Below are 20,762 nucleotides of genomic sequence, written 5' to 3' on the forward strand. Positions count from 1 at the left end.
TTGTCATTCCCCTTAGTCTACTCACTATTCGGTCTTCAGCTCAAGGTCTTCGGTATTGTCTCACCTCCTCCAATCGACCACTGTCACCTTCAGTCGGCTCAGCGCCTGTGGAAACCAGGAGGGATTTCGTCAAGAGGGACCCGTCCCACCTGTATCGATCTTCTTGCAAGTTTCCTATATATTGGCTGCTCTCCACAGAAATCCTCACGATCTTCTGGCTAGATGTCGGACGATGTCTGATTGTTTAAAGCTCTGGAAACCTACTTATCGATGGGTCTTTTAACCATCCTCCCTCTGCCACCAGTAGGCCCTTTAAGCGAGGTAGCGCCATATGGGATGGATGGGGATGCAGAATGTACTCTTACACCAATAATAAGACCAACTTAGTTGTAGTTACAAGACACTCTCTGGAAAAACACACAGCAACAGTTTGTCTTCGATCTGCTTATATAGGCTATTTGGATGATGTAACATCCTTATGTAAATGACTACTTTGGTCAGAGTATGCTTCTGATAGGTCCTATTAGTCAGAGAAAAACACTCACTTTGATAAGATTGGGTGGCTTATTTGGTATACACCAAGCCCACATTAGCATAGCTGGCACCCACAACTTTCTCTGATGCACAAAACTGCTAAGCTTATTTTAGACTTGGCAGGGCACATTTATGACGATTCACAACTCCTGCCAAACACCTTCATCATTATTTGTGTCTGCTTTTCCTGCCAAGTTCCATTTTTGGCTAACAAACCCAATTATCTCACTGTGAGATGCTGCTAAAAACTCTCTAATGTATCAGCCACTGTTGCTTGTTAGCACGAGTCAGGGTTTGTCACACCTGGCTTAAAACTAGACACCATTTTGTACATGAGTCATCCTTTTGAAATATATCTTTGTCTGATACTGAATTAATTCTACACAGAGCTATTAGTTATTTATTTAAGTATTTCTCAGTTTGTATCCCGTTTTCATAATATATCTTATATACTCATGGTATGTATGTGATATTTAAAGCACCCTTCATTTTCTGGGTCATCCTATCCCAAATGTGTAGTTCCCTGTGGACCCTTTAACTTAAATAAAGGCACTATAATCCTGATTTCTGCAATAATAGAACCATTTGATTTGCCTATCATGTTATCTATACTTTTGAGGGGAGAGGGGTTGGCACCTCCTACACATATTGTTTCTTTTATAATGTATTAGTTAAGGCTTTTTACGGCACTGCCTTTTGGACACTTTTCTTCTCTCTTGCGTCATTTCACCTGAATAAGTGAGTCATGCCTGATTTGCCTAACATGTTTCTCTGTTTTATAAAATGAGTAATTTGAGGGAAGGGGATCCATTACTTTTAAAGGCATCTTGCAAGCATGTATGCCACTCTGAAGTGTAATGTGAGTAAACTCTGTGTGTCATGCGAGCTATTCCAAGCAAAATTGCATTTTATGAAAAAGACCCAAGGCCTCAATGCAAGGTTGGCGGTGCAATAAAAAGTGGCAGTAATTCTGTTACTAAAGTGAAAGGTTTTGAACCAATCTGAACCACTGGCCCCGATCTTCCACATCACCATTTCCTAGCTCATCTGCACCACTTCAAAAGGGGTCGAGCCATATGCAAATCAGTCAGGTACTGTCACCAATGAGGGCAGTCCAGCCCGAATTGCTAGGCCAGGTCCCCTCTGCACAGAAACACAAACAACCCCAGACATTTATCAGCCTTGCTGGGCCTCATCAGTGAGGTGCAGCTTGGTTCCCTATGGCACAGCGAGCAAGGTACCCACATCTGGGCATACCCTCTCTCACAGAGGGAAACAAACTATAACCAAAAAATAAATTATGTTACTGCCACTTTTACCGCGCCACTGCAAGTTTGCTTTTGCCACTGAAATGAAGGATTTGTCTACACAGCAAGACACTATCCTCCACTACAAGTCCATAAATTGGTAGATTTAACACAGCACAATTACTGTTTGAATTAAATCCCAGTGGAGTCCTACGGACTCCAAAAATGGGACTAACACTGGGTCACTGCCGCTTGTAACCATACTAAATCTGTGTGACCAAGTGTTGAAAAAGTTGATGAATTTGGCTGTATTTCCTCAAACCGAAATGATGGCGCCTGAAAACACCACTTGCTGTATAGGTGCCTTAGAAATATTCAATAATTAAACAATAAATACATTTAACTGGTATTTTCTTTCTGAACATGTTCACAGTTTCATTCCTATTTTAATAAATGTTTCTTGTTTGCACTATTCAAATTAGAATGAGTTTTGCAGTTTGTTAGTTTTGGCTATTTATATTTTTTTATTGTGTTACAGTACTACAACTTTTCACATAGAAAATCATAATAAACAGCAATAAATACAATACAATTAAACAAACAATAAAAAGAAAACAGAAATTGTTTACATTTCATTAAAAGCAAGAATCAATATAACACCTCAAACATAGTTGATTATCTGACCACTACAAATTCCATTCCCATTACATGAACCTGTGTTCTTATTGTCACTAATGCATATTTGCACCTCATGTATGTACTGTTACCAGCGCCCAGATGCCCGTGGGTTTGGTGTGCTTTACACATGCCAAATAAATAAAATAAATAAATTAAGAAGCTCTCAAAATCCCCTATTCGTCAACGATGTTAACATCAATTTATTAATGGATTGTCAATAACAGACAAAATATAGGAACCAGCCCACGCGTTCTTTCCTAGAGGCCATTCTTTACAGGTGTCAGGTTACTACTAATAAGATACCTCTTGGGTACAGCCATGGGAGACTAAAGCAGCAAGACCAACTTTGCCTCAGCCACTGACCAAACTCTGGTAAAAGACAAGAACATAGAGGGACTATGGACAGAAATGCTACGTAACCAAAATGATTCGCTCTGGATGTTAAGCAATTCATCGACATGTGAGCCGTAATATAATGCAAAGGTGCTTAGGAGGGCAGGGCACAAAGTCAGAACATGCCTAGCCGCCTCCAGGATTTCTGGATTGCAACACAATCGACATGTTTGTTTCCTTTCAAGTACCTCTAATCGGCAGGCCATTCAGCTTATTAAATTTTATTAGTATGAACGGCCTTCTAAGCTTAGATGAGGGGATCTGGTGAATATATTGTTGCGGTTTTCTACAGAGAAAAAACATCCTAGCAAACATGCTCAATGGTATAACTTGACCAACATGATCATGATTATTTTCCCAGTCCCATCTCTCTGTTTATTTCTTGAAGGAATTCGCCAATAACCCAGGAGCATCTTCCCATACCAGGGTCCATGCAATTTGCTAAAATAAATACGTTAATTGGCCACTTTATTAATTTTTTTATTTTTTTTTGGTCTTAGAGAGAGACTGGAATCCGCCAACAAGGATTTTTTAGCTACAGACAATAGAGAATTATCGTTAGCCGTCATAATTTTAATAAGAACAATACCCCCACTGATGTTCACGAGGACAGCCAGGGATGTTAGGCCCAGCTCGATCCTGACGCTTCTATCAGAAAGCCCTACAATTTTGAACCAAAGCCGTCCTCCAGGGATTGAGCCCAGGGATTTATATCGGAGTGTGATGTTTCTAAGGCATACAGTAGACCTGCTAGCAACTTCTGGCTGTACACCCTTATAATACCGATAAGGCTGTATCCAGCAGTACGCTGGGCAAACTGATCAGCAGCATTGTAGATAATGCCTTTGCCATCTTCTTCGTAAGAGATTACTGTTGCCCTTCTAGTCTTCTATATCGTATACTAGATTCATGTAACTACAGACCCTATCAATGCCACCTCCCCTTATGTGAATCACCCTCTTGTCTTTATTGGACTTTCCAAAACACATAAACTTTGTTTTGTGCATATTTTCAGACGATGCATTATTTTTTGCATGATCCATTAACTCCTGCTCTCTCATCCTAATGCCCACATAGGTGCTATCTAAGACAACTACATCGTCCGCATAGGCTAGCCATCCGATCTCCGAATGGCCTAGCCTGGGAGGGAACAATCTCACTTACATAAATGCACTGCCAAAGTTGGATAAAAAGAGATTATAAAGGAGAGGGGTCAGCACACAACCCTCCCTGACTTCTCTTCTTATCTCCACAGGGGCTGACAGCTCTCCCACGCCATTACGCCTGCTTCTGGCTATGGTATCAAGGAAGAGAAGTTTGCAGGGGTGCAATCGACTCTCAGGGATACCCATAGTGGATAACTTCTTACACTTTAGACTCTATCAACGCAATCAAAAGCTGGAGAAAATTGACAAAATGAGCCTGTTGCATTAAAGTGTTTAAAGTGTTTAAGACCAGGATATTATGAGTTGTCGACTTCACCTTTCCGAACCTGTTCTGATATGGACTCAGGACCTGCCCGCACTTCACCCAAGTATTCAATACCCGCAGACTAAAGCTGGAATACATTTTGCTCATACCATCTAATAATGAAAGTAAACGACAATTGTCAGGTTCTGATGTCTTCCCCTTCTTATGATTGGGAACTAAGTGGGCTATTGGCCACGACTCAGGTACAACACCCTGGCTATTCACCTTGAGCACATGATATCCACCCACATTGTCATGGTCATGAAGTTAGGGGCACATGCATGCAGGGGTCGGATGCACAGGAGACCTGGGTGGACACTGTCCTGGCGTCTTTGGCGCCAGGCTCATGAACAAAAGTACACAAGAACATCCATTTAAAACCACACAGCTTTTATTATGGACATAGCACTTCAGATGCATTAACCTTGAACATTCCATCCATTAAGCAGGATGCATTAACCTTGAACATTCCATCCATTAAGCAGCCCCTAGTGTATTCTTGGGTGTGGCTGCTAATGGATTGCCTTCGCTTGTGCTCACTCGCTAGGAGTGGCAGGGTGTGGCTGGTAAGCCGGCCCTAATGGGCGTGCCCACGATCTCAGCTATATAAGCTGCCCCGACCCTAAAGACAGATGCTTCGCGTTATTCTGCACTTGCAAGCAGCGTAATGATCACTGTTGCCTGAGGTCAGACTTACCTTTGAAGATCCTGCTTCCTGGATATCCTGCTTCCTGCCAGCATACTTACCAACTGGGGGAAGCTGTTCTTACTTGTACATCTCTTCGGCGAAGTATTCATCTTTACACTTTCCGGAACGCCGTAATCTTCATCTTGGCACCGCAGCATGACAGGCTTCATCTATGACAGCAGCGCCTGCAAGGAAAAACAGAAGACAAGGTTAGACATCGAAAAAACAGTCCGTTTAAAGTTGCACTTCCCCATACTTTTCCTCAAATCATCACTTACCTGCTGTTGAACATTGCGATAGCATCCATCTTCCATCCGGCCGCGTCGCGCATCTCACAGCTTCATTCAGGCCGCATTTCCATCTAAGGGAAGAAAACAGAAGAGAGACATTATTGCAGGCATAAATAGGAGCAACATATAAAGACATTAAACAGAACAAACAGCATCACAAGAGCTCAAGAAAGACTTACCAATCATAAGGAGAAGCATATTCGCAGCTGGACTGGAATAATCCTTATCAGGGATCAGTGAAGGAACTAGATCCCATTTGATGTACCCCTTGCCAGAAGTAGCAGGACGGTGAGCTTTCTTCCATAATTCACAGGTGAGCTTTATGGGCTGGCATATGCTCACTGAAACCGTACTTTGGGGTAAAGGGTTCGAGAGGTACAACAATCACAGATTGGCGCACTCACACAGTCTTATCTCCACGCAGGAGCGGTATCACCACGTACCACTGCTCACAGCTTTTCTACTGAGGGAGAGGCCTGAAGGGGGTGATTCAAGTTCAGGGAGGGATGCAACCGTGCCCCAATGCCTCCGCAGAGACCAGGTGAGCGTAACACACACCTCCGGGTTTGGTTTTATAACAGCGTTGGAAACACCATCTGGTCCTGGGGATTGTGAATGCTTGAGCCCTCATATTACCTCTGTGACGCTCCTGTGATCAAAATCACCCCTGTTGTACCCACTAGTTAGGGGTTGCACATTATGAGCTCTGAATTTATCTGTTAATGACTTATGCCATGTATCTTCATTAACAACGATAAGCCCCGAAGCACTATCTCTACCGTTCATATTCCTGAACGTTGCCCACAATTTCTTGGAATTTCCATCATTTAGTATTGCATACATTTCCTGATATACCCTGTGACACCCAGCTTGTGGGTGCTGTTTGGATATTTAACTGCCCCCTGACTGCCCAAGACTATGCTAATCCCAATGCCATTCCCACCCACTTTCTGCCCTTCCCAAAACACATCCTTGTGCGATTTCTTAGGGCAAGCTTTATGAAGCTGTAACATCAAGCTTTTATTATTATTATAAATAATGATAATAATAATAATTATTATTATGGTATTTATTGAGCAAGAAGTCTAGCTTCGGGAAGCAAAGGAGCGCTTTAGTATTATTGGTTGAAGAATAAGGTTAGGGAGCAGAGACACGAGGGAGTGGGGCTCTAACAACAGCAATGGCTTTACAAGTAACCAGTGGAGGAAACAGTGGGTATCAGAACACCCCGTCTCAGGTAACGTGGGGAGTGGATGGTGTATGGAACTAAGTGTTAGGGAGTAGCCAGTCCTTGAAGAGGAGGGTCTTGAACTCCTTCCTGAACTGTAGAAGCGAGGGTGAGGGCTGAATGCTGATGTGGAGGAGGTTCCAGAGTCTTGGGATATAGACAGAAAAGCCTGTCTTCTGTTTTTTTTCTCTTCTTTCACCGGCAGAGGTCAAGTCTGCACATGTCCTTACTTCTGGTGGATCGTAGGCTTCTGGAGATGCTGAGTTTCTCAGTGAGGTAGCTTGCAGACATCAGAGTGATAGACTTGTAGATGATGCAACAGGATTTGAAAATGATATGAGGTTACTGCGGGAACCAGTGCAGTTTGATGAGGTTTGGGGTGATGTGGTAGAATTTGTAGAGTCCTATGATGAGTCTTGTTGCAGCATGCAGGACCCATCTCAGTGGAACCAGGATAGTTGCCGGAAGGCCTTCCAAAAGGGCATTGCAACCATCAGGTTTGAACAGCAGATCTGAAGTTGTTTTCTGAGATGAAGGGCTTGATTTTTTGCAGTAGAGAAAGTTGGTACTTTCTTGTCAGTACTTGGTACTTGTGTCTTCCTTGCTATGTGATGTTTGAAGGAGTGGTGTCTGTCATTGTCGAACCCAAGGAATTTCGTGCAGGTGGCCAGCTTGGCTGAGAAGTCCTCAAGGTGCATGGCAGAGAGCCAGGTCTGGATGTCTGTGTGTTTGTTGTAGTTGATCTGCAGTAGGAATTGAGTCTTGGAGGGGTTGAGCTTCTGGTAAGCACTGTACATCAAGGACTGGATCAATGAGCGGCAGGCCTTAAATCAGTAGATGTCTTCGATGGAGGATATCTTGAGACAGAGCTGCGTATCATCTGCATATTGGTGGAGTGGATGTTGTGTTGGGGCAAGGAGGGTTCCAAGTGGTTCCATGTAAAGATTGAAGATCACAGGGGACAGGGTCGATCCTTGTGGACTTCATGGGAGATGGGTAGGAGGAATCCATTTGTACAAACTAGTGGTGATTAGCATGGTACGATTTGCACCAGCTGAGGAGGATCTTGCTGATCCCCATGCAGTGATGTAGATGGTCAGTGAGTATCTGGTGGTCTACTGTGTCAAATGCTGCATAGAGGTAAAGGAGAACCAGGAAGCAAGGATGGCCATCATCAAGGATGTTAAGGGTATCGTCGATCACCTTGATTGTACTGTTTCTGTGCTGCATCTGAGTCTAAAGCCAGATTGGTAGGACTGAAGGAGATTGTTGGGTTTGATGTGTTGAAGGAATTGTCATGGGTACTGCTTTCTCAAGAATCTTGCCTAGGAAGATGGGTGATGGGGCGGTACTTGCTGAGGTCATTAGGGTTTAGTGTTGGTTTCTTGAGAAGCAGGAGGATTTGCCTGGTCTTGATGGTCGAGAGTAAGGTGCCTTTAGTTCAGGAGTGGTTGATGATTGTCAGCTAAGGGAGGTGTGCTTCAGTTGGAAGTGTCTTGTGTACGGAGGTAGGGAGAATGTTGTCCGCATATGATGTGGCCTTGAGGGATGGTAAAATGGCAGTAAGGCCTTCCATAGTGAGTGTCTTCAAAGTTGTCCAGGTGGTTGTGGTTTTGCGAGATGCGATGTGTAGTGTGCTGTGAGTTGTAGCGTTGGAGTCTGTGTTGGTTGATCATGCTGAATTTATTGATGAAGAAAGATTTGAGGTCAGTGGCTTTCTTGATGGAGTGCGGTATGGGAGGGTTGGGCAGAGGGTTGCTGCAGGCTTGATGGCTTTGAAGAGGGCTCTGCTTTCCTTGCTGGCCTTGGCTATGGTGTTTTGGTAATAATTGACCTTGGCAGTGGTGATCAGTCATCTCTGTATAGTATGTGTTTCTTGAGCACTACAAGTATGAATGCACTGCCAAATGTTTGCCAAGTCATCTCTTGTTTTCTGATGGTTCATCTGTTGGAGATGAGTTCTTGAGTGTACCATGGTGTGGAAGGTTTAGGCTTGAGGGTGCATTGTTTCACTGGGGCACGGCACTTGATGTTGATTGTGAGGGTGGATCTGAGTTCTTGGAGGAGCGAGCCGCAGTCCTGGTTAGTCATAGGTAAATCAGCCCATGTGAAGTGGTCTTCAGTGAGAACCTCGACTGGGAAGTACTTGAATGATCAGAAGACTGGTTGTAGGCTTTCTGATGGGTTTGCTTAACTGGTGTGGTGTAATTAATGTCAAAGTGGATTGCCAGGTGGTCTGACCAGTCAAGCTGGATTGTAGAGCTGTGAAGGAGCATAGGCAGGACAATGATGATGAGGTCAAGGATATTACCTTTCCTGTGGTTTGGGTCTTTTGTGTACTGAGTGAGGTACATCCAGTTGGGTGCATGGACATGATGCCTTGATGGCGAGGGCTCCGTAAACCTTGTTTGGATGGTCTTGTTTATAGAGTTCTGTAACTGTTGGGGATGAGAGCATCTAGGATGTGGGTGGAGGAGGATGTCATTCAGGTCCCAGTAATAAAGATGACATCTAAGTCATGTGTGGTGGTGATGAAGTTGATGGTGTATGATTGATTGCAAACTCACCCACAAATTAAGCACTGAGTAGATGGCTGAAAACAGGTGGTGGGCGGAACAACTGAATGGCAGGGACTGGTTAAGTGACCAGCAGCCTCCTCAATACTGTCTACTTTGTGATTCAAGTGCCGGCCAGTGTTATTCTTAAATCAATCTACCGAGAGTTAATGGCTTAACTAGAGCTCCAACGGTGCAACTGTTGTGATAAAAATGTCTTGACCAAGTTTGCTTTCAGCCACTTGGTTTATAAGCAGTACACGTTTCCTTGAACTGAAGTCCTGTTAAAAACAAATAAAGACAACCATTTTTTGGCTTGTATATAAGTACTGCATAGGCATGTGTCAAACACTGCTGTCATATGCCCAGGTAAATGCACCATTTTGCATTAATACTATTAATGGTGAGAAAGTACAATTATGGCAGTGCTGGGCCAATGCATAACCCATGCTTACACAAAAGCCAAAACGGTTAGCATTGCCAATGCTTGTTTTGTCTGAAATTCTGCATAGGCAGGCAGACACAGGCAAACAACCATGGTTCGTCATGTGGCTAAAGAAAGTTACATATGGGTGTGCACAAGTGTTCAATTTGTTTTTGCTGGGAAGGGGCATATAACGGGTTTGGAAGTCAATACTGTTTCACCAAAGGTGCTATCTAGGCAAAGGTCGGTCCTGAACATGTGGAAATACCTTCAGCCCTTCAGTCAGGTTCAGACACGGGTTCTTGAGCCACTCAAATCCACTCCTGTCCTCAGGCCTCCAGAGGCAGCGCACACAAAACAGACAACACAGAAAGAGAAAGTGGAACAGACTGGGGACAGTTTCTAGTATATCCATCGAAAGTCTATCCATCGAATGAATTAGAATCTAGGGGTTTGCAATGAAAAAATATGCATCGAAGGCATGTTTTTGAGGGGTAATGGGTTAATTCTTTTTGGGTGGGTCTTAAAGGGTAAAAAACGGGGGGATGGGAAGGGGCCCATTAAAAAAAGAAAAATGCATTTGATGCACATTTTTTCGATGCAAAGAATTCGATGGAAAACTCCCTCGAAGCAAAAAATTTGATGGATAGACCATAAACCACTGGGGACACGATAAATAAAATAACACAAAACTACCCCAATTCTATGTCAAGACCAGAGGCTCGGATTATGCTTTACTCTTTCCTTCACTTCTTGAGCAGCAGTTAAACAATAAATACAAACATGAACACAAAACTAAATTTCCCCAAAATTCCAGTCTTTTGTAGTTTGTTATTCATTGGCTGAAATCTTTTCCACCTGACATTCCTGGCCAATCCTGTAACTCACAGTCCATTGCCCTGTCTACTTGCTACACTTCCTCCTCTTTCTTTGCTGCTGCATGAACTTCCTTCTATCACCATGAAATTGAGCCTTCCGTGTATTTGATTTTATTTCCAATAATCTTCTAAAGTCTTTTGTTTTTGCTTGACCCCTCTGAATAGGAGCTCCTGTTCTTTCAATGTCAGCCAATTCCAGTTTGATAAGACCTTGGCTTTCTTGGCTCAGTGAACTCCTTAGCTGAACTTTTATTCTGTTAATTCAATTGCTTTTCTTGACTGCGACACTGAAATGAGGCCTTCTGTTTTGTTCAGTACTCCTTATATTTGTAGCGGAAACATTCATCCTTTCTTGGTCCATATGTCTATAGAGGTATATATATATATATCTATATGTTGGTGCTTGCCGCAGACTAATCTATTTAAAAGCATGTGGCTAGCTTCATGATGGCTTTGCTGCTTGCGTTTCATTGCATCTGTACATGTTTAAACTAACTATCTTCATCAGGTCTGTGGCATAAGTCTTGTCATCTTGTTCCCAAGATGTCACTTAACCTTGGCACCTTCTTGTACTTTATAAATCGTCTGCCTCGTTGGTCTTGTTATCTTTGTATATGGGTGTCGATTCAACTTTAGATGACGTCACCATTCATCCTTGTCATTTAGTTTCTTTGTTTCTTCAGGAAGCTTGTTCAAATGGCCATCATATTGTCTTGGATGCATGTATGGTTTCCTCAATGGGTACTTTACCTCCCCTATTCTCTTAGGTATAGGTATTCTTATGGATACTGCACAGAGTCCATGCTCTTCTCTTTGCTGGTTTACCTGTTCAGTGTACATCACATACTCTGGTTCATACGTTTCAGGTAATGTAGGTGGGGCAGTTTGGGTGGGGGTACTTGGCTCCTCCTCTACAGATGGGAGTTCACAAGCCTCTCATTCAGGCTGGCATCGGCCCCATGGTGTTTCACTGATGAAGCCAGTGGTCAGCCACCTGAGGGAACAGGGTATCATATTGATAGTTTACCTGGACGATTTCTATCTAATGGGTAAGAGCAAAGAATTATTGGAGCAACGGGTGAAAATCAAAATCAACCTTTTGCAGGACTTGGGGTCCCTGATCAATTGGTAGAAGGCAGATCTAAAACGGACTCAGTTGATAGAATTTCTAGGTTTTTTAGTGGACACAAGAAAGGGTACGCTCAGTCCACCAATAACAAAGGTAAACATGAACAAGAAGATCAAAAAAAATTCAGGCGAGAAAGATCATATCACTAAGGGAGTTAGCCAGATTAGCCTCCTCTATTTAGGCAATTGTTCCAGGGCCTCTCCGCTACAGAACCCTACAAAGCCTAAATATTCAACATCTCAGACAGGGACAGACATATAAACAGAAAGGGCCAGTATCTCCAAAAGCGAGAACAGAGCTGTGGTGATGGTTTCACCATATGGAGGCATGGAAGGAGAAAGCGATATTTGGCACCTCCCTGGACCTCATAATAGAGACAATGCCAGCCGTTGGGTCTGGGGAGCCTGCTGCAGAGAAATGACAACAGGGGGCAGATGGTCTGAGAGGGAATTAGACTTCCACATCAATTTCCTGAAACTGTTGGCAGGGCCCTTCACAGTGCAATGCTGGACTCAAGACAGAGCACGTTTCTGTGCACATTGCTAAAAATGGACAATGCCTTCGCTGTAAGAAACATCAACGGATTAGGCGGAAAAGGATTCAAGATTCAGCGCAGCTACCGAAAATACTTTTGCCACCTGTGCCTTCAGATAAATGCCAGTGTAACGGCAGAATACTTCTCAGGACTGCAGCATCAGGTAGCAGACTGGAACCCAATGAATCGGAGGGATGACAGCGACTGGCAGTTAGTCAGATCAGTATTTCAGACTCTAATGGACCTTCGTTGTCCATGCACGACAGAGCTGTTTGTTTTGAGACTGAACAAACAGCTGACACGCTGGAGACCAGACCCGGAAGCAAAGGTAACGGATGGTTTTGTCTAGATATGGGGTCCAGAGAGGGAATATGCATTCCCGCCGTTCACCTTGATCTGAAGAACTCTAGCGCAAGAATGGAAGCAGAGGTAAATGCTGGTGTTAGTGATGCCAGACTAGAAGAGCCAATTCTGATTCCCAGACTTACTGGAGATGTAATACAACAAGTCAATACTACTCCCGCTGTTTGCGGCGATATTACAAGGTCCGACAGGGTTTCAGCCCTTGGTACAGGAAGGGAACCTGAGGTTAATGATATGGGCATTTTTCGGAGAGTCTAGCATTTGCCAGGACTTTTGGAATACGCTTTACAAATCATGGAACAGGCATTGGTGCCAGGAACTAGAAAAGCATACAGAACTGCTTGGCCAAAATGACATAGCTGATGTATAGCGAGGAACGCACAGCCCACTGGAGCAATTGCAAATCACGTGGTGAATTTCCTAGCAGCTTTAGCAGCTCATTGGAAAGCATACATGGCGATTAACACTTGTTGGTCGGCGATATAGGCAGATCATAGGGTGGAAAGTCACCCAGTAGGGGAGCACCCATTAGTTTGCAGCCTGCTTAGAGGGGTATGAATATTGCGACTTCCAACACCCAAGTATGCTCATATGTGGGACGTGAACGATGTTCGGAGATTATTTCAAGGTTGGCCAGATACTGAAGATTTAACAAGGAAAGCATTATCAGCCAAACTAACAACGCTGATGTGTCTCATATCCTGCACGAGGGTATCAGATATTAGAGCATTGGAAGTAGACCAGAAGTCTTTTTTTCCCTTCAGGAATCACAATTTTCATCAATAAGAGAACAAAGATGGACACAAATCAGTCTCGTATCTGTCATTCCCAGATCAACCTAGGCTGTGATTAGTGAGCTGTCTAATGGCATACGAGGCCATGAGGGACAGTATTAGACCAGCACAGGTATCTCAATTACTTATAGCGCTGCCAATAGCATCAGCAACCCTAGCCAGGTGGGTAAGATGGAGCATGCTTAGGCAGGTATTGAAATCGGAGCATATAGGGCTCATTATGTCAGAGGCACGATGGTGGCAAAAGCATATAGTGTAAGAGCACGCCTGGAGGATATTCTAAAAGTATCGGATTGGTCAAAGGAGACGCAATGTGATTTTCGACCAATAGACCAGGTTTCAGCGTTGGTGGTGAGTAAGCTTAAACAAGCAAAATCTGAGCCTCCGCTCTTGACAGAGAATACTGATTTTCCATACTAATGTTAGAGAAAGTCAAGATTCTATTAAAGACACGAAGGTGTAGGATTAACCCACCCGTGTAATCGCTGCATTGTGAATGAGTGCTCAGAGACTGTGATGTTATATAAAGTTTATGCAATGTTGAAATTTGGAAACATGCGATGGCCCACCCGATCATTGATTAGTCTCTCTGCTGGTTTTTGTTTCCGTGTTCCAGCAGCCACAGAAGCCAAGCCAGCAGGATTGTGACAGGAACAAGGAGAGAGTGTTACAAGTTACGGCATCGATCGGTTGGTGCACATGAGTTAACACCAAGGTGCAGCAAGAGAAAAAGGAGGAAATGAAGCAAGCAGACAGGGTTATGGGCTGTGAGGGACAGGATTGGCTAGGAATGTCAGGCGGAAAAAGTTTCAGCCAATCAATACCAAACTACAAAAGACTGGAATTGTGGGTAAATGTTGTTTTCTGTTTAAGTTTGTATTTATTAATATGAATGTTTGAAATTCTGCTCGAGAAATAAAGGAATGAGTAAAGCATAATCCTTTGCATCTGTGTCTTTAATAGAATCTTGACTTTCTATAACGTTAGTATGGAAAGTAAGTATTCCTGCTAGTGCAAAAAGTATATGGGCAGCTGCACTGTGTGAACGTGGTGTTTGTTTCTTCTAGGTGCACATTAACGGTTTTGCTGAAGTACATGCATGAATGTGTCTTGGCCATTTCCATTGCATTCTTCACGGAGGTTAAAGCACATTTTTACTTACCAGAACTCTCAGCTTGAAAATTGAACTTGAACTCTCGGGGCCTGATATAACATGAAGCCAAAGACGGTTAGATCAGATCAGCAGCATTTCAGCACGTGCTTCAAATTAGATCAGATCAGCAGCATTTCAGTACACGCTTCAAATGGTTAGATCAGATCAGCAGCATTTCAGTACACGCTTCAAATGGTTAGATCAGATCAGCAGCATTTCAGCACGTGCTTCAAATGGTTAGATCAGATCAGCAGCATTTCAGTACACGCTTCAAATGGTTAGATCATATCAGCAGCATTTCAGCACGTGCTTCAAATGGTTAGATCAGATCAGCAGCATTTCAGTACACGCTTCAAATGGTTAGATCAGATCAGCAGCATTTCAGCACACGCTTCAAATGGTTAGATCAGATCAGCAGCATTTCAGCATGCACTTCAAATGGTTTGATAAGAACAGCAGCATTTCAGCACGCGCTTCAAATCGTTAGATCAGATCAGCAGAATTTCAGCACGCGCTCCAAATGGTTTCAGCAGGCGCTTCAAATGGAGTCCACTTCTGATGACAGATGGTGAGGATGGGCAAGAGACTGGGAGTGACAGAGAAAAGGGGATCAGGGGCGCGGGATCCTTTAGGAAACATAAGTGCTGATTCACAGAAGCGCTTTATAATGGCGCAATCCCATTGGAAAACGCTCTGTGAATCAGGCCCATAATGTACAACATCAACACTTTTGAGTAAAGGTAAAGGGGACTTCTCTCACCCAGGTAAGAAAGCCTGGCGGTGCCGGGTGGATGGGTGGTCGTACTTGGGCTCAGCTGTCTAGGGCCTGTGCTGCCACACAGGGACCAAGTGTCAGATGCTGCTGCGCCTCTGCCTCACCTCTCTGCACTGCTGCGGTATGAAAGGGGCTATGAAAAACAGATTAATAATGTTAATAATTATAACGTATGCTAACTGCGCCTGTTATATCAGGCGCCGATCTTGTCTTCTGTCCCTTTCTTCATCCCTGTGGTTCAATTGGTTTTAATCAAACTTAACTAGTTAGTCAATTTCTTTTGTTGAATTTTTGTATCGATTTTATTTACCACAGAATGTGGGAGGAGGTCTAACATCCACACCCGCCCCCACACAATCCACATCCCACGCCTCCACCACAACCAAACCAATATTGCCTGACCCCCAAAACAGCATCCACCTTTTGGTGGTTAAAAAGAGTAAACACATTTAGAAAAGAAATTCAATCAGTTGGTGGTCGACCAAAATACATACTTGTCTGTGTCCGTCTCTGCGGGCAAGAGTCGTGTTGTCAGGTGCATATTTGCTACTACCACCCATCTCTGCTGGCAGCAGATATATATTGAATGTCGAGGCATACTTGGAGATAGAAACAAACTTGGAGGCATACCTAGAGATAGGAACAAGCTGGGAAGCATACCTGGAGCTAGAAGCAAGCTGGGAGGCATACCTGGAGATCGAAACAAGCTGGGAGCATACCTGGAGATCGAAACAAGCTGGGAGGCATACCTGGAGATCGAAACAAGCTGGGAGCATACCTGGAGATCGAAACAAGCTGGGAGCATACCTGGAGATCGAAACAAGCTGGGAGCATACCTGGAGATCGAAACAAACTTGGAGGCATACCTAGAGATAGGAACAAGCTGGGAAGCATACCTGGAGCTAGAAGCAAGCTAGACCAGGTTTCAGCGTTGGTGGTGAGTAAGCTTAAACAAGCAAAATCTGAGCCTCCGCTCTTGACATAGAATACTGATTTTCCATACTAATGTTAGAGAAAGTCAAGATTCTATTTAAGACACGAAGGTGTAGGATTAACCCACCCGTGTAATCGCTGCATTGTGAATGAGTGCTCAGAGACTGTGATGTTATATAAAGTTTATGCAATGTTGAAGTTTGGAAACATGCGATGGCCCACCCGATCATTGATTAGTCTCACTGCTGGTTTTTGTTTCCGTGTTCCAGCAGGCACAGAAGCCAAGCCAGCAGGATTGTGACAGGAACAAGGAGAGAGTGTTACAAGTTACGGCATCGATCGGTTGGTGCACATGAGTTAACACCCAGGTGCAGCAAGAGAAAAAGGAGGAAATGAAGCAAGCAGACAGGGTTATGGGCTGTCAGGGACAGGATTGGCTAGGAATGTCAGGCGGAAAAAGTTTCAGCCAATCAATACCAAACTACAAAAGACTGGAATTGTGGGTAAATGTCGTTTTCTGTTTAAGTTTGTATTTATTAATATGAATGTTTGAAATTCTGCTCGAGAAAAAAAGGAATGAGTAAAGCATAATCCTTTGCATCTGTGTCTTTAATAGAATCTTGACTTTCTATAACGTTAGTATGGAAAGTAAGTATTCCTGTTAGTGCAAAAAGTATATGGGCAGCTGCACTGTGTGAACGTGGTGTTTGTTTCTTCTCAGTGCACATTAACGGTTTTGCTGAAGTACATGCATGAATGTGTCTTGGCCATTTCCATTGCATTCTTCACGGAGGGTAAACCACATTTTTACTTACCAGAACTCTCAGCTTGAAAATTGAACTTGAACTCTCGGGGCCTGATATAACATGAAGCCAAAGACGGTTAGATCAGATCAGCAGCATTTCAGCACGTGCTTCAAATTAGATCAGATCAGCAGCATTTCAGTACACGCTTCAAATGGTTAGATCAGATCAGCAGCATTTCAGTACACGCTTCAAATGGTTAGATCAGATCAGCAGCATTTCAGCACGTGCTTCAAATGGTTAGATCAGATCAGCAGCATTTCAGTACACGCTTCAAATGGTTAGATCAGATCAGCAGCATTTCAGTACACGCTTCAAATGGTTAGATCATATCAGCAGCATTTCAGCACGCGCTTCAAATGGTTAGATCAGATCAGCAGCATTTCAGCACGTGCTTCAAATGGTTAGATCAGATCAGCAGCATTTCAGTACATGCTTCAAATGGTTAGATCATATCAGCAGCATTTCAGCACGCGCTTCAAATGGTTAGATCAGATCAGCAGCATTTCAGTACACGCTTCAAATGGTTAGATCATATCAGCAGCATTTCAGCACGCGCTTTAAATGGTTAGATCAGATCAGCAGCATTTCAGCATGCACTTCAAATGGTTTGATAAGAACAGCAGCATTTCAGCACGCGCTTCAAATGGTTAGATCAGATCAGAAGAATTTCAGCACACGCTCCAAATGGTTTCAGCACGCGCTTCAAATGGAGTCCACTTCTGACGACAGATGGTGAGGATGGGCAAGAGACTGGGAGTGACAGAGAAAAGGGGATCAGGGGCAATGTTCCCTCTAAGCTGTGCGCATGTGCGCTCGCCCAGCTTCCTTCTGGGTGCCGCTCAGAAGGTTTTTAGCAGCGCACACAGACAATTCTCACCTATTCAAAAAGCTTTAATAAGGCACAAGCCACACCAATTAGCTGAGAATTGTCTTTCTTTTAAATTAAGAAACTAGTCTTGATATTCTGCTCATTTGCATTACACTAGAATGCAAGGGTGACCGTAAACACCTAAAATCCCTAGCAGCAAAATACACACACAAGAGGTTAAAAACGAAAATATGAAAAACTTGCTCCACGAACAGAAGAATCTAACCAGGATATTCCTGCACACATTAACCAAATGTTCCCTCCACACCCATGATTCCTAAACCTGACTCTCGCACACATTTACCTTATGACTCTAACTCCGTTCCCACAACACATGAAGATACTACCGGACAACCTTGACTCTTTCTCTCTCACCTCTGTGAAAGGTTAGCAGACTTGTAACTACATCCACTTGTTTTTATGTTTGTTGTAACATGAATAACGTTCACGTGCCAACATTTCTGTTACTCATTGTGCCTTACCAAAAGTGTCACCCGCACTATATAATCAAACTACTAGCTCAAATCAAATTAACAGATACTGACTGTAAGTAAGCAGGCTTCTTGGCTGTGTAACCTTATCCCATACTTTCTCTTTTTTTTTTGTTTACATATGCCACACAAGTGCTTTGAAGCAGCCCCCTTGCAAGTTAATGCATTATAAAACTCAAATATTAATTTGCCCTCTAATGATTTTGAGAAGACAAATGTGATGCTCAGTGTCTCCTATTTTAGCATTACGAACATTACACTATAAGTGGAGAGCAACATTGCAATATCATTTACTTAGCCTACAAGGGATAATGAGTATGGACTACCATAGTATCAGGGCACCGGATATTCAGACAGAATACTTTTCACACAATCTGCATCATTTCCAAGTGTCCAGAGTTCCTTTGGGCATAGACCTTCATACATTATATGGTAACTCGCTTTTATACAAAAACGGTTTCACTGAGCACTTGTGTAATCCTACACAATGATATAAGGGTGAGATATGTCGCGAACAATCAAGTATGCACTGCAGAAGAATTGTAAAAATGCAGCGTCATGCCATTGTTAAAACGCACATAATAGGTTGAGGCCAATGTTCCCTCTAATTATTTTTCTCTATGTGCGGAACTGGTTGGCTGTTGTGCGCACATTATTTTTGATCCATAGAAACCCAAGGAACTTCTTGTTGAATAAGCAACCAAGGGAAGATAAATCCTGGAATAAGGAACTATTATGTTATAACATTTATGGTGAAGTTACGAATTTTCCATTTTCAAAATGTATAAACCACGGAAGGACAAAGACATTAACCTTTTCACTTTAGAGTTACACTAAGGGCAAGAACAGTACTTGTCAAGAAATTCAGACAGAATACAACATTTATTCTGAGGGGCAGTTATTCTGATGCAATTATCCTTACACAAATTGTTAAAAGCATGTTCTCCTGGCCCTTGAATTACTTCATTAAAGTGGCACTTCAACTCTTATCAGCATGTTTTTTGACACATTGCTTTTATTTGCCATTAATCCATCAGCAAATGTTGTATTCTGTCTGAATTTCTTGACAGCCACATCAGTTATGCCAACAGATATGTGTTTTTGTAATACACTAGTGAATTTCCAGTGGCATAAAACATACCATTTTCTCTGCACAGAAGTAAGTTTGCAAGGTACTGTGGCAGATGTTGAAGTCTTGGACTGGTTGATGAGTTTTCTCTATAATCACATGACATATTTTATTTTAGCCTATCTGTTTGGAAAAAGTGTTGTAAGATTCATAAAGAATTGCATCCTCTGGGAAGAGGAAATTCTTCCAAACACTTCTGCAACGGTAGCTTACAAAGTGGCTTACCTCCTTAGTCTGTTGCGCACATGGAACATAATGTGCGCACAACAGCCAACCAGTTCCGCACATAGAGAAAAATAATTAGAGGGAACATTGATCAGGGGCGCGGGATCCTTTAGGAAACATAAGTGCTGATTCACAGAAGCGCTTTATAATGGCGCAACCCCATTGGAAAACGCTCTGTGAATCAGGCCCATAATGTACAACATCAACACTTTTGAGTAAAGGTAAAGGGGACTTCTCTCACCCAGGTAAGAAAGCCTGGCGGTGCCGGGTGGGTGGGTGGTCGTACTTGGGCTCAGCTGTCTAGGGCCTGTGCTGCCACACAGGGACCAAGTGTCAGATGCTGCTGCGCCTCTGCCTCACCTCTCTGCACTGCTGCGGTATGAAAGGGGCTATGAAAAACAGATTAATAATGTTAATAATTATAACGTATGCTAACTGCGCCTGTTATATCAGGCGCCGATCTTGTCTTCTGTCCCTTTCTTCATCCCTGTGGTTCAATGGGTTTTAATCAAACTTAACTAGGTAGTCAATTTCTTTTGTTGAATTTTTGTATCGATTTTATTTACCACAGAATGTGGGAGGAGGTCTAACATCCACACCCGCCCCCACACAATCCACATCCCACGCCTCCACCACAACCAAACCAATATTGCCTGACCCCCAAAACAGCATCCACCTTTTGGTGGTTAAAAAGAGTAAACACATTTAGAAAAGAAATTCAATCAGTTGGTGGTCGACCAAAATACATACTTGTCTGTGTCCGTCTCTGCGGGCAAGAGTCGTGTTGTCAGGTGCATGTTTGCTACTATCACCCATCTCTGCTGGCAGCAGATATATATTGAATGTCGAGGCATACCTGGAGATAGAAACAAACTTGGAGGCATACCTAGAGATAGGAACAAGCTGGGAAGCATACCTGGAGCTAGAAGCAAGCTGGGAGGCATACCTGGAGATCGAAACAAGCTGGGAGCATACCTGGAGATCGAAACAAGCTGGGAGGCATACCTGGAGATCGAAACAAGCTGGGAGCATACCTGGAGATCGAAACAAGGTGGGAGCATACCTGGAGATCGAAACAAGCTGGGAGCATACCTGGAGATCGAAACAAGCTGGGAGCATACCTTTAGATCGAAACAAGCTGGGAGGCATACCTGGATATCGAAACAAGCTGGGAGC

The sequence above is a fragment of the Ambystoma mexicanum genome, chromosome 1p (genome assembly GCF_040938575.1).
Source record: "Ambystoma mexicanum isolate Mex_15411 chromosome 1p, UKY_AmexF1_1, whole genome shotgun sequence".
In the NCBI taxonomy this organism is placed as follows: Eukaryota; Metazoa; Chordata; class Amphibia; order Caudata; family Ambystomatidae; genus Ambystoma; species Ambystoma mexicanum.